The 17,530-nt window shown below is 48.8% G+C and overlaps 1 protein-coding gene across 1 annotated transcript in view; it reads right to left on the reverse strand.

The window, feature by feature from the left end:
- LOC123759707 (uncharacterized) overlaps positions 1-13,941 on the reverse strand; it is a 79,353-nt gene extending 65,412 nt beyond the window's left edge. The window contains exon 1 of the mRNA XM_045744948.2: positions 13,814-13,941. The gene's annotated coding sequence lies outside the window, so the exon portion shown is untranslated. The remainder of the gene's footprint in view (positions 1-13,813) is intronic.
- Between the last annotated feature and the right edge of the window lie 3,589 nt (positions 13,942-17,530).

The following is a 17,530-nucleotide window of genomic DNA, read 5'->3' on the forward strand; positions in this document are numbered from 1 at the left end:
GATGATGCAATCGCTCAAAAATTGGAACAATAAATGAAACACATATGTTGATGTAACTTTATCTGCAATGTTCTTTCAAGAATATAATGTTCAATTATAGCTTCAATACAATTAAAAGTAATTATAATAACATTTTCGGTAGGTTTAATCTATATTTTTTCTTGTAAACTTTATTTATATTTTTTCCTGTAAACTAGTACAATGTTATATTTTTTTACGTTTTCTTTTACAACATTATTGAGAGAAAACGGAACTGACCCAAATTAGATGATGGGGTAACTACTAAAAGGCCATCATAAATATTTCATTCACTTGCATGCATTGTTAGATATCCTCGTACTCTACACAAAGTTTACTACTCCAGCCTGGTACACTAGAGTATACAGTATAATTATAGTGATTACATGTTATGCGTTTAATATGTATTTCTCTTAGGTAAACAACTGACTATACATTTATGTAAATTTACTCATGAATATACATACGAATGATTACGAACAAATTCCATTTACATGGGTTGTATGGGTCTCGAACCGGGGACCCAACGCGGTCCCCCAAATTATGACGCTCTATCGGAATTTTGTTATTACGAAAAATGTTTTTGAATATGACTTGACCTGTACTCTGCAATCCTTCAAATATAAGAATAATAATAAAGGTGAAGAATTGACAAAATACATATGTAAGTGTATTATTAAACCAAAGTTTCTGTTGAAACTTAGATCGTTTATCAAGGTGATGTAAACAATGTTATAAACAAACCTGGAGCTCCGATTGTGCTGTAACGATTCTATTGTTACGTAAAGTATGGTGACAATAAACACAGACACTAAGATACTATATATATATTTGGTCGAATATACAGAAGTACACAGGTGATACTTTGGTGTGAGTTGAGCGCACTGAGCGTCGGTACAGTATCTCGCAAGTGTCTGCTCTAGACCACACTTGAAAGTAGACTAGTTAATGTTTGCTATTCTGCTGCTTATATGCTCGGGCAACTCCTCACCGTGTTGCCCGGGCAACGCCTCACCTCATTCATCTCCAAAGGTTGACAGGAATATTAACAAAGCATTTGGAGCGAGTATATTATTGGGATAATCTACTCGCTACAGAACTCCCCCTCCCAGGGGATGAAAGGAAAAATACTTGATCAAGGAACTTAGCTGGTCGGTGAATTGTACGCCCTGCTCGCGTTACATAACCATCAAAGTTAACTTCCTCCTCTTCGCTGATGTCATCTAACTGGGGTCGTAGGGTGGGAGGTCGCACAGGATCGCCGTCGTCGCAGGATCAGGTTGTGGTGCGGCTGGTAACTGGGGTTGTAGGGTGGGTGGTCGTACAGGATCGTCCGTTGTCGTAGGTGGCGGTGCTGCTGGTAACTGTGGTCGAAAAGTGAACTGCGTAGTCGGCGGATGTGTCTCTGGATTTAGCAGTGTCGCAGACGTTGAGACGAAGCCTGGAGCAGAGCAGAGAGCTGAGTGAGGCCGGAGTCGTGGAGCTCTATGTGGGAGAGCGTGGCGGCTCGATTGAGAATTGTGAGTGTCTGAACTCGGGGAGCGAGAGCGTGGCGGCTCGATGAGGTCGTAGTCTGCTGTCTGCTCTGTGTCGAAGCTGTAGCGTCTTGGGTTGATTAGGACTGTACACGCCGAGTACTACATTGTTGACAAAAAATTAGTCTGGTACCAAAAGATGTAGGCAGTGTGTGGACAATCTCGGTGTAGCAGGAGAGAAGAATGTGCATAATTGTTGCGTCCTTGGGTCGCTGGTGGAGCATTTAGATCCGGGGCGGATGGGCTTCGGGCACCAGGACATTAGGAGGTAATGTAGGCACGTAGTTAGGACAACGAGGTAATCACATCTAGAGCTGAATTGTCCTGAAGGCGACGAAGTGTCGGAAACGCAAGCTGTAAGTCCTGTACTGCGCAAAGGGCTTGAGTCGGCCGAGTATCAAACTGCAGTGAACGTGTAGATGAATCTGATGACAGAGCAGCTGTCGTGGGCGTAGGACAAGCAGTGCCCTGGCAGCGACGGAGAGTCGGCAGGACAAGCTGTAGATCCAACATGATGTAATCATTGATGAGGCTGTCAGATGAGTGAGTAACGATCGTGGAGCAGCAAGCCGTAGTAGATGAAAATGCAGAGATGGACGCGATGAAAATCATAGCTGTGGCGAGGGTGTTGGCAGCGTTCCATCACAGCAAACAGTAGCAGTAGAGGTCCAGTGAGAGTCCATGTTGTAGTCCATCGTGGCTGGGTATCGTCGAAACTTCGTGAAGGTCGAAAATAGCCTCCATCTGCATGAATCAAAATTCTGGCTCATCTGCGTTGTATGCTGGAAACCTGGTAGATAAATCCATGACGAAGATCTAGTTTGTGACTAGGTGTTCTTTTTCACTCACTGGGTCACCAATGTAACGATTCTATTGTTACGTAAAGTATGGTGACAATAAACACAGACACTAAGATACTATATATATATTTGGTCAAATATACAGAAGTACACAGGTGATACTTTGGTGTGAGTTGAGCGCACTGAGCGTCGGTACAGTATCTCGCAAGTGTCTGCTCTAGACCACACTTGAAAGTAGACTCTGGTTAATGTTTGCTATTCTGCTGCTTATATGCTCGGGCAACTCCTCACCGTGTTGCCCGGGCAACGCCTCACCTCATTCATCTCCAAAGGTTGACAGGAATATTAACAATGCATTTGGAGCGAGTATATTATTGGGATAATCTACTCGCTACAGTGCCATCACAGTAATAATGGAAGATGTAGTGACGGAACTGATGGATCTATGTGGAGCTCTGAGGACAGAGTTGAATACGCGGCGGGAGGAGCTAAGGCAGATGAAACAACGTGTCCACCCTCAAGAGGAAGCAAAGAAGGAGAGCAGCATCAGGAAGTCTTCGTCTTGAAGTGTCGCTAAGGACAGAGGACTTAAGAAGACTGACAAGGCCGCCTACAGCTGTCCTAAAGACCTCAAATTCATTCACCGTGCTGGAAGACGGTGCTGTAGGGAGATTGCTGTTCACCCGAGAGACAAGACAACGAAGGAAGCTCTGGTAAAGGAAGTAGCTAAACGAATTTTGGTTGTTAGTGATTCCCAGGTGAGGTTTTTAGATAGCGCTTTTTGTGCCAGAGACAAGGGGGGGAACAGGTTAAGGGTTTGCTATACGGGAGCAGGAATTGAAGATATTGTAAACAACTTGAATGATATTATGGCTGGAAATGGAAACAAACCCAATATTTGTATCAGTGGTAACAGCAACAACTCCAGACCTAGATATATGAACGCCATCTCGAGAATACCTGTCATTCCTTCCACAGAATTGGTCCTACAATATCAGTGAATGATATTGCATTTGATTTACAATATTTGTCCAGTCGGCAATTGACACCAAGTGTCCTCGACAACCTTTCATTTCCAACTCACTTTCTTGGAAGAATGCCACATATGATCAGGATTCCTCTCTTCCTATAATTCTATAGCTATCTTAAACCTTGTATCAGCGCCTCACTCCTAGCTCGTCCTACATCATTTCCACCGGTACTGACACAAATATTGGGTTTGTTTCCATTTCCAGCCATAATATCATTCAAGTTGTTTACAATATCTTCAATTCCTGCTCCCGTATAGCAAACCCTTAACCTGTTCCCCCCCTTGTCTCTGGCACAAAAAGCGCTATCTAAAAACCTCACCTGGGAATCACTAACAACCAAAATTCGTTTAGCTACTTCCTTTACCAGCGCTTCCTTCGTTGTCTTGTCTCTCGGGTGAACAGCAATCTCCCTACAGCACCGTCTTCCAGCACGGTGAATGAATTTGAGGTCTTTAGGACAGCTGTAGGCGGCCTTGTCAGTCTTCTTAAGTCCTCTGTCCTTAGCGACACTCCAAGACGAAGACTTCCTGATGCTGCTCTCTTTCTTTGCTTCCTCTTGAGGGTGGACACGTTGTTTCATCTGCCTTAGCTCCTCCCGCCGCGTATTCAACACTGTCCTCAGAGCTCCACATAGATCCATCAGTTCCGTCACTACATCTTCCATTATTACTATGATGGCACAATCGGAGCTCCAGGTTTGTTTATAACATTGTTTACATCACCTTGATAAACGATCTAAGTTTCAACAGAAACTTTGGTTTAATAATACACTTACACATGTATTTTGTCACTCCTTCACCTTTATTATTATTCTTATATTTGAAGGATTGCAGAGTACAGGTCAAGTCATATTCAAAAACATCATAATAACAAAATTACGATAGAGCGTCGTAATTTGGGGGACCGCTTCGGCCGAGCGGACAGCACGCTGGACTGGTGATCCTGTGGTCCTGGGTTCGATCCCAGGCGCCGGCGAGAAACAATGGGCAGAATTTCTTTAACCCTATGCCCCTGTTACCTATCAGTAAAATAGGTACCTGGGTGTTAGTCAGCTGTCACGGGCTGCTTCCTGGGGGGTGGAGGCCTGGTCGAGGACCGGGCCGGGGGGACACTAAAGCCTCGAAATCATCTCAAGATAACCTCAAGATCTCAGGATAACCGCGTTGGGTCCCCGGTTCGAGACCCATAAAACCCATGTGAATGAAATTTGTTCATAATCATTCGTATGTTTATACTTTGGTATATTTACACGAATTTATAGTTAGTTGTTTGTTTAAGAGAAATGCATATTAAAAGCATAACATGTAATCACTATAATTATACTGTATACTCTGGTGTACTAGCATGTAGAAGTAAACTTTGTGTATAGTACGAGGATATCTTCCAATGCTTGTAAGTGAATGAAATTCATATGCTGTCAAGGGGGCCGGACGGCTGAGTGGACAGCGCTCGGGGTTCATAGTCCTGAGGGTCCGCGTTCAATCCCCGGCGGAAGGCGAAAATAAATGGGCAGAGTTTCTTTCACCCTGAGGCCCCTGTTACCTAGCAGTAAATAAGTACCTGGGAGTTAGACAGCTGCTACGGGCTGCTTCCTGTGGACATGTGGGAAAATTAGGATTAAGGAATTGCCCGAAACGCTATGCGTTCTAGTGGCTGTACAAGAATGTAAGAACTCTTGTATATAAAACAAATTATAAAAGTATTTTAGTAGTTACCCCATCGTCTAATTTGGGTTAGTTTCGTTCTCTCTCAATAATGTTGTAAAAGAAAATGTAAAAAATATAGCGTTGTACTTGTTTACAAGAAAATAATATAGATTAAACCGACCGAAAGGATGTTGTTATAATTACTTTTAAATGTATTGATGTTGTGATTGAACATTTATACTTGAAATAACATTGCAGATAAGAATGTTGACCAGACCACACACTAGAAATTGAAGGGACGACAACGTTTCGTTCTCACAATCAACAATCGACACAATCGACTTGAGAATGGTCCAGGACGGACCGAAACGTCGTCGTCCCTTCAATTTCTAGTGTGTGGTCTGGTCAACATACTTCAGCCACGTTATTGTGACTCATCGCCTGCATTGCAGATAAGATTACATCAAGATGTTTGTTTCATTTGTTGTTCCATTTTTTGAGCCGTTGGATCATTAACGTTCGCTGATCAAAAATATAATCCTCAAAATCAAAATATATCCTTCTTTGTTTTTAACATATAAATAAAATTACAATGTGAACGCAACAGAAAACGTTATTAATTTTAAACGTGTCTGAGAAAGAGAAAACGAACCTTGTGTTCGGTTAAAGAAAATGGATTCATGCAAATGGTATTATAAAGCCTAACTAAGGTAGATGAAATCGAGCGTCTGAAGTGTTAACGTTGTTTGGTTTAATCGTTTGTGACCACTGCTGGCATCTGTTGCGAGCCAAGTGTGCTGCAAATATTCGCTTTTAACCATAAGTTGCTTCTTGCAACACTTCCGAATTTGTGCTTTGTCACCATCATATAATAATGTTAATAATAATAGTTTTATCGAGCTACTGGCTCTCTCCAGGATGCAACACAACATCAGAAGCCAAACTTTCAGGTATCTATTTTATGCAAGGTGAACTGGGCATTAGGAGAAAGAAAACATGCCCAAACATTTATTGTCCCGAACGGGAAACGAACCCTTGATCCCCCGTGGTGTGTAGAAAATTAAGCCGACTGTACCAAGGCGTCGCTGTCAAAAACAATTCGACGTCGCTTCTGTTACACTTGTGTTTCCAGCCTCTGCATTCCTGTGTGTGTGTGGGGGGGGGGGGGGCAGGAATACACGTCCCTGGGTACCCTGGTCGTCCATCCCAGAGTGGGTCTCCCTACCCCATGGGGGGGGACAGGCATACACGTCCCTGGGTACCCTGGTCGTCCATCCCAGAGTGGGTCTCCCCACCCCATGGGGGGGGACAGGCATACACGTCCCTGGGTACCCTGGTCGTCCATCCCAGAGTGGGCCTCCCCACCCCATGGGGGGGGGGACAGGCATACACGTCCCTGGGTACCCTGGTCGTCCATCCCAGAGTGGGTCTCCCCACCCCATGGGGGGATGACAGGCATACACGTCCCTGGGTACCCTGGTCGTCCATCCCAGAGTGGGTCTCCCCACCCCATGGGGGGGGACAGGCATACACGTCCCTGGGTACCCTGGTCGTCCATCCCAGAGTGGGTCTCCCCACCCCATGGGGGGGGGGGACAGGCATACACGTCCCTGGGTACCCTGGTCGTCCATCCCAGAGTGGGTCTCCCCACCCCATGGGGGGGGGGGACAGGCATACACGTCCCTGGGTACCCTGGTCGTCCACGAGGCCTGGGCGATGACCAGGCTGTAGGGACGCTAAGCCCAGAAACCAACACAAGGTAACCACGAGGTAACTAGGGTATGTGTGGGTGTGTGGGCAGGGAGGCGGGAGATGGGGATGAACGGATGGAGAAAACAGAGCAAGTGTGTGGGCGTGTAGGTCCGGAGAAGGGTGAAGGTTGTATGTGTGTGCAAGGATAGTGGAAATAATTTAAGTGTGTGTGTGTGTGTGTGTGCTCAGGGAGATACGAGACAAGTTAAGAGTGTTTGTGTGGGCAGGAAGGAGGAGATGGCTTAAGGGGTGTTTGTGGGAATGGATGGAAGAGATGGGGAATGGGCATATGTGGACAGGGAGGGAAGAAAGGGGTTAAGGTCGTGGGTGGGCAGGAAGAGAGGAGATGGAGGAAGGCATGTGTCAGCATAAGGGAAATATGGCAGATGTGAATAGGCAGGTAGGGAGGAGACAACGGGAAGGATATGTGATGGAAAAGAGGGAGAAGACAGGGGAAAGGCATATGTGGGCAGGGAGCGAGGAGATCAGGGAATGGTGTGTTTGTGCACAGAAATTGTGTACAATTTCCCGCGTATTATTTACGTGTATGACATGACTGAGTTTGTTTAATATACTAAAGTCATAAACTGGATTGCGCTTGGTGGTATCAACTCCATCCTAGTCTTCAACTGCCTTGTTGAGCCTTTTCTGACCCACCGTTTTCTTCATATTTGCTTACTTTTGTACAGTGCGACGAGTTGGAAGGCAGTCTGAATGCTGCTGTCTCCATGTCAAGAAGGAGACCAGCGCTGGTGTCTATCGACATGCCACATTACCATCGATAGAAGACACCAATAACTATCTATAGTGAACATCAAGACTCGTCTTCACTCACATGGTTATTACATTCTTCAACTCGTGAGGTAATATTTTTGGACCATGACGGATTCCTGACTGCACAAGAATGTTGTTTCTCATGACAAACGTATATATGCAGGCGATGAGTCACAATAACGTGGCTGAAGTATGTTGACCAGACCACACACTAGAAGGTGAAGGGACGACGACGTTTCGGTCCGTCCTGGACCATTCTCAAGTCGACTTGAGAATGGTCCAGGACGGACCGAAACGTCGTCGTCCCTTCACCTTCTAGTGTGTGGTCTGGTCAACAAACGTATATGTGTCTTATTAACACTTCATGGAGAGGTAGGAACCACGTGTATAATAGGGTACTTACACTGAAGAACTAACTGTAGACGGGTGTCATTGGATCTTAAAGTAAAAGTCCTTCCGTTCTTATCATGTGTATTTTTGTTAATAAGTTAAATATGGTTAGAGACACTATTACATTTGAAGCCTGTTGCGTCATGTGTGTGTCCCTCTTAACAGCCATTGTGGGGTTATTTGCCTGGCGAGGATTGTTAATTGTATACAGTAGGTAAGAACTCGGTTATTGTTAAAGGAAAGAATAAAATTGGACTTAGCGTAGCATGATTGGTGTAAATTGTACAATTTGTCTCCTGTGTGTTTCAGGTGATGTTTTTTTAACGGCTGGAAATAGGGGATATATTGCATATTTCTATACCCCAGATTATTTCCTGTTGACAAAGGAAAATATAATTTGTCTCTAATCGTTATTATTTCCATATTGGAATAATATTACATAATGGGACCTGAAAAAGTAATTACAAGTATTTATAAGGATTTTTCTTTACTCATAAGGCAGTCAAGCTGATCTACAGCACAACTTGACCTGATCACTCCCCGGCCGCCAAACACGTGACGAAAATACGACGTCACTGCAACGTTCGAACTCGTTTTAGCATTTAATAATTGTAACCACCAATATAACACGTTGTGAAAACGTTCTAATACGTCATAAAAACGTTATAACAAGATGTAACCACTTTGTTACAAGTTGGAACAAGGGAATCATAAGGACCGTTTGTGTCTGCAGGGTGCGGAGTCCGTATTTCCTTTATTGATCTTAGGTTAATAAAATAAGGTATCAACTAGTTTTATGTTCTTGTTCATGTTGATAAAGTGGTCTAGTTGATGCAGTGAGCTCCAGTGTGACCTGTAGTCTATCAGCTTGTGGCCAGTATGACATCAAATTTTTTTTTTAGGCTCAGTGTAGGAAGGAAGAGTGGGTATCAGGTAGGGACATCTGGGCAGGAAGGGAGGAGACGGGGAATGGGCATGTGTGGGCAGGGAGGGAGGGAGGGAGGGAGGGAGGAGATGGGGGATAGGCATCACCACCATCACTGTCATCACCATCAATATCATCACCTGTCTCCATCATCGTCACTGTCACCGCTATTGTCATCGTCACCATCATCACCATTGTCACCGTCATCACCATCGTCCAGCCTATCCTCCTGGTGTGATAGTACTTACAGTAACGATGAAGACCAATAGTATATATACCGACGTACAACGCAATTAGAAAGTACAAATCGGCACTATTGAGTTGGACAAACCGGAAAGCTGTTATCTACTTGTATTGCAAAACTAAGCCAACCTAACCTCCCTAGGCCTAATACACGATATCTGAGGCCTAATATAGTACATATGTGTGCTATACTAGACCTAGGAATATTAAATCTATCTTTTAGCTTCATATATTTTAAGAATTCCTTACTTGTCAGTATACTATTATCTGAAAGCTAAGTAGGTACGAATTGGTGAGTAATGACGATTGTCACAATAAGTGCTATCTAAACAGGATGGTTCACCACCACAGTAGGCCTCTAAGATGTGGCCTAAAAGATAAGCAGGCCTCTAAGGTACAAGGCAAATAGTTGGGGAGGGGGGGGGGGGGGAGGGGAGAGACATTCGACAAGCCGCCAGCTTCCTGCCCGTCGAGGTCACTAGTGTTATTGGCTCTCAGGTAAATTCAGGTAAAGAAGGACTCCCAGGTACTGACCCAGCCACACCCACCGTCCGCCTCTCCACACTTCCTACACAGCACCAGCCCTTAACCTAACCTAACCTAACCTAACCTAACCTAACCTAACCTAACCTAACCTAACCTAACCTAACTTAACCTAACCTAACCTAACTTAACCTAACGTAACATAAGCAGACACGTACCATCCTAATCAACCCACTTCACCCAACCTACCCATGCATAGAAAACGTAGAAATTTTGGTAGCTACTACATAAGGGGCCTCGTAGCCTGGTGGATAGCGCGCAGGACTCGTAATTCTGTGGCGCGGGTTCGATTCCCGCACGAGGCAGAAACAAATGGGCAAAGTTTCTTTCACCCTGAATGCCCCTGTTACCTAGCAGTAAATAGGTACCTGGGTGTTAGTCAGCTGTCACGGGCTGCTTCCTGGGGGTGGAGGCCTGGTCGAGGACCGGGCCGCGGGGACACTAAAGCCCCGAAATCATCTCAAGATAACCTCAAGATAACATATCATTGTACATTGTATTCTTTACGTTTTGGAACAACGAACAAAATGAGAAGAAGAGAAGGTTTAGCACTGTAGGAGAAGTGGTAAACCCCGGTGAGTATTATTTTGTATTTATCCGTCACCGATGATGAGTGATATTACTCATCAGTTAGTCCGGGTGAGTTAGTGAGTCATAGACTGACTCGTTCCTAAAGGAGAAAACTAGGTCATTCTCCCACAGCAGCGCCACACCTGCACAGCACTGATGTTTACACTCTACAGCAGTGCCAGACCTGCACATCACAGATGTCAACGCCCTGCAACAGCGCCACACCTGCCCAACACAGATGCACACGCCCCACAACAGCTCCACACCTGCCCAACACAGATGCACACGCCCCACAACTGCTCCACACCTGCCCAACACAGATGCACACACCCCACAACAGCGACACACCAGCACAACACACCTGCATACGCCCCACAACAGCTCCACACCAGCACAACACACCTGCACACGCCCCACAACTGCTCCACACCTGCCCAACACAGATGCACACGCCCCACAACTGCTCCACACCTGCCCAACACTCGCGCGCCAGGAGCCTTGACTCTGCCACCTGCTATTTTGGCCACAGAGACACACTTTCACTCGCACCAGCAGCTACTCTTCACTAAAATAATCTTGTAGCATTCAGCTTATTTATGTCATATTTGAATTATTTTATTCCCTTCCCCCCCCCCTCCAGGTGTCTTTAAATTCTAGTGTGAATGCAATTGCTAAGTGTTTGGACTTGAGTGTGTGTTGCACGCTCAAGGGGCACTTTCTGCAAGACTTTACCAAGGCCTTGTTTGTGTTCATTTGGGCCCACCAGATGGCTGGTCACAGATTACCGTCACTGGAGGGTGGTGTGAGCAGTGTACATACACTGTGATGTGAGCAGTGTACATACACTGTGGTGTGAGCAGTGTACATACACTGTGGTGTGAGCAGTGTACATACACTGTGGTGTGAGCAGTGTACATACACTGTGGTGTGAGCAGTGTACATACACTGTGGTGTGAGCAGTGTACGTACACTGTGGTGTGAGCAGTGTACGTACACTGTGATGTGAGCAGTGTACATACACTGTGGTGTGAGCAGTGTACATACACTGTGGTGTGAGCAGTGTACATACACTGTGATGTGAGCAGTGTACATACACTGTGGTGTGAGCAGTGTACATACACTGTGGTGTGAGCAGTGTACATACACTGTGGTGTGAGCAGTGTACATACACTGTGGTGTGAGCAGTGTACATACACTGTGGTGTGAGCAGTGTACATACACTGTGGTGTGAGCAGTGTACATACACTGTGATGTGAGCAGTGTACATACACTGTGGTGTGAGCAGTGTACATACACTGTGGTGTGAGCAGTGTACATACACTGTGGTGTGAGCAGTGTACATACACTGTGGTGTGAGCAGTGTATATACACTGTGGTGTGAGCAGTGTACATACACTGTGGTGTGAGCAGTGTACATACACTGTGGTATGAGCAGTGTACATACACTGTGGTGTGAGCAGTGTACATACACTGTGGTGTGAGCAGTGTACATACACTGTGGTGTGAGCAGTGTACATACACTGTGGTGTGAGCAGTGTACGTACACTGTGGTGTGAGCAGTGTACGTACACTGTGGTGTGAGCAGTGTACATACACTGTGGTGTGAGCAGTGTACATACACTGTGGTGTGAGCAGTATACATACACTGTGGTGTGAGCAGTATACATACACTGTGGTGTGAGCAGTATACATACACTGTGGTGTGAGCAGTATACATACACTGTGGTGTGAGCAGTGTACATACACTGTGGTGTGGGCAGTGTACATACACTGTGGTGTGAGCAGTGTACATACACTGTGGTGTGAGCAGTATAAATATGGCTCAGCATCTCTTAATATGTCCTCTAAGTGACACTGTTAACAAGGCTGCTTGACAAAATACTGAAGCTTGTATAGCCCTGCAGGAGTGAGGCAGCGGTTCGTGATTCTGTCCATATTTGCACTATCTACTTCACAGAGGTGACGAAAGTATTCATACAGTTAAAAAAACGACGAGGTCATTTATTTGGCTGGATGTAAGTTGGTTTGAAGAGAGTTGTGTGTAGCGGGAGAGTAAACGGGAAGTGTTATATATAAATACATAGCGAGGGGGGGGCGACCCGCGCTCCCACCTCAGGACTCAGGACGCCCACTACCATTTCTTCCTCAACATCTGTCAATTTCCGCTCACTGAGAAATTTGGAAACATTGTGCGTCGCAAATATTTCATTTTTGCAGCTAATTCAATTTGTTCAGCAAAGGGAAATACATTGAAGGTATGAGTAACGCAGGTGGAGAAATTTCTATAGCAAAAGACCTGTGTTGGGTGACCCAGGAAGAACTGGGATTCCACTGGTTGGGATATACAGAGCGCGATGGTCCTACACGACGGGTGATAAACAGCGAGCAGAGGCGTGAGCTCTGCCGTGCAGTTGATTCCTGCATGTGGGAGGTGGGGAGGTTGCCAGCTTGGTACCTGCATAGGGGGAGTGGGGGTGCCAGCATGGTACCTGCGTAGGGGAGTGGGGGTGCCAGCATGGTACCTGCATAGGGGGGTGGGGGTGCCAGCATGGTACCTGTGTAGGGGAGTGGGGATGCCAGCATGGTACCTGCATAGGGGGGTGGGGGTGCCAGCATGGTACCTGCATGTGGGAGGTGGGGAGGTTGCCAGCATGGTACCTGCATAGGGGGTGGGGGTGCCAGCATGGTACCTGCATAGGGGGACGATGTGCATCAGTTCGTGTCTATAAGTCTCGCCCGTCATGTGGCATTTGCAAGCAATGTCCTGTAACCGAGTCTTGGTATACATTCTTTTTATATTTTGCTTTATAAGGGCATTCGTGGGAATATAGGCCAGTACCTCTTCCTTCCCTGAAGCGTCTTATAGTTCCATGTACGGCATCCACCATAAACACGTTGATTCATCTTGATAAACATGAGATTTTTGGAACACAGCAAATGCATTTTGCCGTTATTTTAATAAATTATGTTTGTGTAATGATGTTATTAGACGCTGGCGTTGCTAAATGTCCGGAGGAACATAATATAGTGAGTGAAGATGGTTTGTGTAAAGTTGGTGGTGAGGGAGCCCTTGTCTCACACACACACAGGAGAGCAGGGCAGCTGTGCTGCGTCACCCCTTGATGCTAATCTAGTACCAACCGACGCTGTCAACATAGTTATTAGAAGTGGGGAGCAGGCGGCGTCGAGCTGCAGCTCCCGGGCACGCCTCTCCTCCGCACACACCTCACGCACTCCACTCCATATGACACTCCAGTCATATGGGAGACCTGTCTTCCTTGTGACTGTCTGCTGAAAGAATCTAAAGCACACACCTTGTTCACTTTAAAGGATATTTCATATAATTTACAGCACTCAAGTTATTTTCTGATAAGGAATGCATATTCAACCGTTCAATGATCTTGAAGTAATCCTTCACCCGTCGTCACTGCACTCGGGGTAATCACTTCTAGTGCTGATGACGCGTCCTGAAGCACTTCTGGCTAGCTCCGACGGAGAGAAGAAAGCATAGTTCTTCACCAGCTTGTAAGTGGCCTAGAGAACTTGTAGGGGGGCCTGGCCAGGTGGGTTAGGCTAGGCTACTTACCTCTCAGAAGACGAGAAACAGGCGACGGGTCGGCACTGTGGCTCTTAGCGGCTGGGGGTGAAGGTGGCACCTGGCCGACAGTGCCTTGCCACCTCCTGCCTCAGTGCCTCCGCCCCCACCACCCAACCTCACGCACACAAATAGCCCCCACCTCACTCCCTGGACTATGGCCAGCCCCCATCTCCCCCACCCGTCAACGCTTTTCCCTCTCCCATGCTGCAATCCTACGTCCATTTTCCCATCTCACTAGGAAAGTTTAAGTCCATTTCTCTCTCCCAGGCGGCAGTCGTAAGTCCACTTCCCTCTCCCCAAGCGGCAGTCGTAAGTCCACTTCCATCTCCCAGGCGGCAGTCGTAAGTCCACCTCCCTCTCCCAGGCGGCAGTCGTAAGTCCACCTCCCTCTCCCATGCAGCAGTCGTAAGTCCACCTCCCTCTCCCAGGCGGCAGTCGTAAGTCCACCTCCCTCTCCCAGGCGGCAGTCGTAAGTCCACCTCCCTCTCCCAGGCGGCAGTCGTAAGTCCACCTCCCTCTCTCAGGCGGCAGTCGTAAGTCCACCTCCCTCTCCCAGGCGGCAGTCGTAAGTCCACCTCCCTCTCCCAGGCGGCAGTCGTAAGTCCACCTCCCTCTCCCATGCAGCAGTCGTAAGTCCACCTCCCTCTCCCAGGCGGCAGTCGTAAGTCCACCTCCCTCTCCCAGGCGGCAGTCGTAAGTCCACCTCCCTCTCTCAGGAGGCAGTCGTAAGTCCACCTCCCTCTCCCAGGCGGCAGTCGTAAGTCCACCTCCCTCTCCCAGGCGGCAGTCGTAAGTCCACCTCCCTCTCCCAGGCGGCAGTCGGAAGTCCACCTCCCTCTCCCAGGCGGCAGTCGTAAGTCCACCTCCCTCTCCCAGGCGGCAGTCGTAAGTCCACCTCCCTCTCCCAGGCGGCAGTCGTAAGTCCACCTCCCTCTCCCAGGCGGCAGTCGTAAGTCCACCTCCCTCTCCCAGGCGGCAGTCGTAAGTCCACCTCCCTCTCCCATGCAGCAGTCGTAAGTCCACCTCCCTCTCCCAGGCGGCAGTCGTAAGTCCACCTCCCTCTCCCAGGCGGCAGTCGTAAGTCCACCTCCCTCTCCCAGGCGGCAGTCGTAAGTCCACCTCCCTCTCCCAGGCGGCAGTCGTAAGTCCACCTCCTCACCAGACATCGTACCACCCAACTGATCACGTCTTGCTTCGTGAGGGAAGTTATTATTTATATTCGTTGAGTTTGTCTACGTCTTGATGTTGACACGACCCTGGTGTTGACACGACCCTGGTGTTGACACGACCCTGGTGTTGACACGACCCTGGTGTTGACACGACCCTCGTGTTGACACGACCCTGGTGTTGACACGACCCTCGTGTTGACACGACCCTGGTGTTGACACGACCCTGGTGTTGACACGACCCTGGTGTTGACACGACCCTGGTGTTGACACGACCCTGGTGTTGACACGACCCTGGTGTTGACACGACCCTGGTGTTGACACGACCCTGGTGTCGTGTTGACACGACCCTGGTGTTGACACGACCCTGGTGTTGACACGACCCTGGTGTTTACACGACCCTGGTGTTGACACGACCCTGGTGTTGACACGACCCTGGTGTTGACACGACCCTCGTGTTGACACGACCCTCGGTGTTGACACGACCCTCGTGTTGACACGACCCTGGTGTTGACAACGACCCTGGTGTTGACACGACCCTCGTGTTGTGACACGACCCTCGTGTTGACACGACCCTCGGTGTTGACACGACCCTCGTGTTGACACGACCCTAGGTGTTGACACGACCTCGTGTTGACACGACCCTGCGTGTTGACACGACCCTGGTGTTGACACGACCCTGGTGTTGACACGACCCTCGGTGTTGACACGACCCTCGTGTTGACACGACCCTGGTGTTGACACGACCCTGGTGTTGACACGACCCTGGTGTTGACACGACCCTCGGTGGTTGACACGACCCTGGTGTTGACACGACCCTGGTGTTGACACGACCCTCGGTGTTGACACGACCCTGGTGTTGACACGACCCTGGTGTTGACACGACCCTGGTGTTGACACGACCCTGGTGTTGACACGACCCTGGTGTTGACACGACCCTCGGTGTTGACACGACCCTCGGTGTTGACACGAACCCTGGTGTTGACACGACCCTGGTGTTGACACGACCCTGGTGTTGACACGACCCTCGTGTTGACACGACCCTGGTGTTGACACGACCCTCGTGTTGACACGACCCTGGTGTTGACACGACCCTGGTGTTGACACGACCCTCGTGTTGACACGACCCTCGTGTTGACACGACCCTGGTGTTGACACGACCCTGGTGTTGACACGACCCTGGTGTTGACACGACCCTCGTGTTGACACGACCCTCGTGTTGACACGACCCTCGTGTTGACACGACCCTGGTGTTGACACGACCCTGGTGTTGACACGACCCTCGTGTTGACACGACCCTGGTGTTGACACGACCCCCCTCGTGTTGACACGACCCTGGTGTTGACACTACCGGTTACACCCTCGTGTTGACACGACCCTGGTGTTGACACGACCCTGGTGTTGACACGACCCCTGGTGTTGACACGACCCCTGGTGTTGACACGACCCTGGTGTTGACACGACCCTGGTGTTGACACGACCCTGTGTTGACACGACCCTGGTGTTGACACGACCCTCGTGTTGACACGACCCTGGTGTTGACACGACCCTGGTGTTGACACGACCCTCGTGTTGACACGACCCTGGTGTTGACACGACCCTGGTGTTGACACGACCCTGGTGTTGACACGACCCTCGTGTTGACACGACCCTGGTGTTGACACGACCCTGGTGTTGACACGACCCTGGTGTTGACACGACCCTCGTGTTGACACGACCCTCGTGTTGACACGACCCTCGTGTTGACACGACCCTGGTGTTGACACGACCCTGGTGTTGACACGACCCTCGTGTTGACACGACCCTGGTGTTGACACGACCCTGGTGTTGACACGACCCTGGTGTTGACACGACCCTGGTGTTGACACGACCCTGGTGTTGACACGACCCTGGTGTTGACACGACCCTCGTGTTGACACGACCCTGGTGTTGACACGACCCTGGTGTTGACACGACCCTGGTGTTGACACGACCCTCGTGTTGACACGACCCTCGTGTTGACACGACCCTGGTGTTGACACGACCCTGGTGTTGACACGACCCTGGTGTTGACACGACCCTGGTGTTGACACGACCCTCGGTGTTGACACGACCCTCGGTGTTGACACGACCCTGGTGTTGACACGACCCTGGTGTTGACACGACCCTGGTGTTGACACGACCCTGGTGTTGACACGACCCTCGTGTTGACACGACCCTCGTGTTGACACGACCCTCGTGTTGACACGACCCTGGTGTTGACACGACCCTGGTGTTGACACGACCCTGGTGTTGACACGACCCTGGTGTTGACACGACCCTGGTGTTGACACGACCCTGGTGTTGACACGACCCTGGTGTTGACACGACCCTCGTGTTGACACGACCCTGGTGTTGACACGACCCTGGTGTTGACACGACCCTGGTGTTGACACGACCCTGGTGTTGACACGACCCTGGTGTTGACACGACCCTGGTGTTGACACGACCCTGGTGTTGACACGACCCTGGTGTTGACACGACCCTCGTGTTGACACGACCCTCGTGTTGACACGACCCT

Source organism: Procambarus clarkii, chromosome 8 (assembly GCF_040958095.1).
Source record: "Procambarus clarkii isolate CNS0578487 chromosome 8, FALCON_Pclarkii_2.0, whole genome shotgun sequence".
Classification (NCBI taxonomy): Eukaryota; Metazoa; Arthropoda; class Malacostraca; order Decapoda; family Cambaridae; genus Procambarus; species Procambarus clarkii.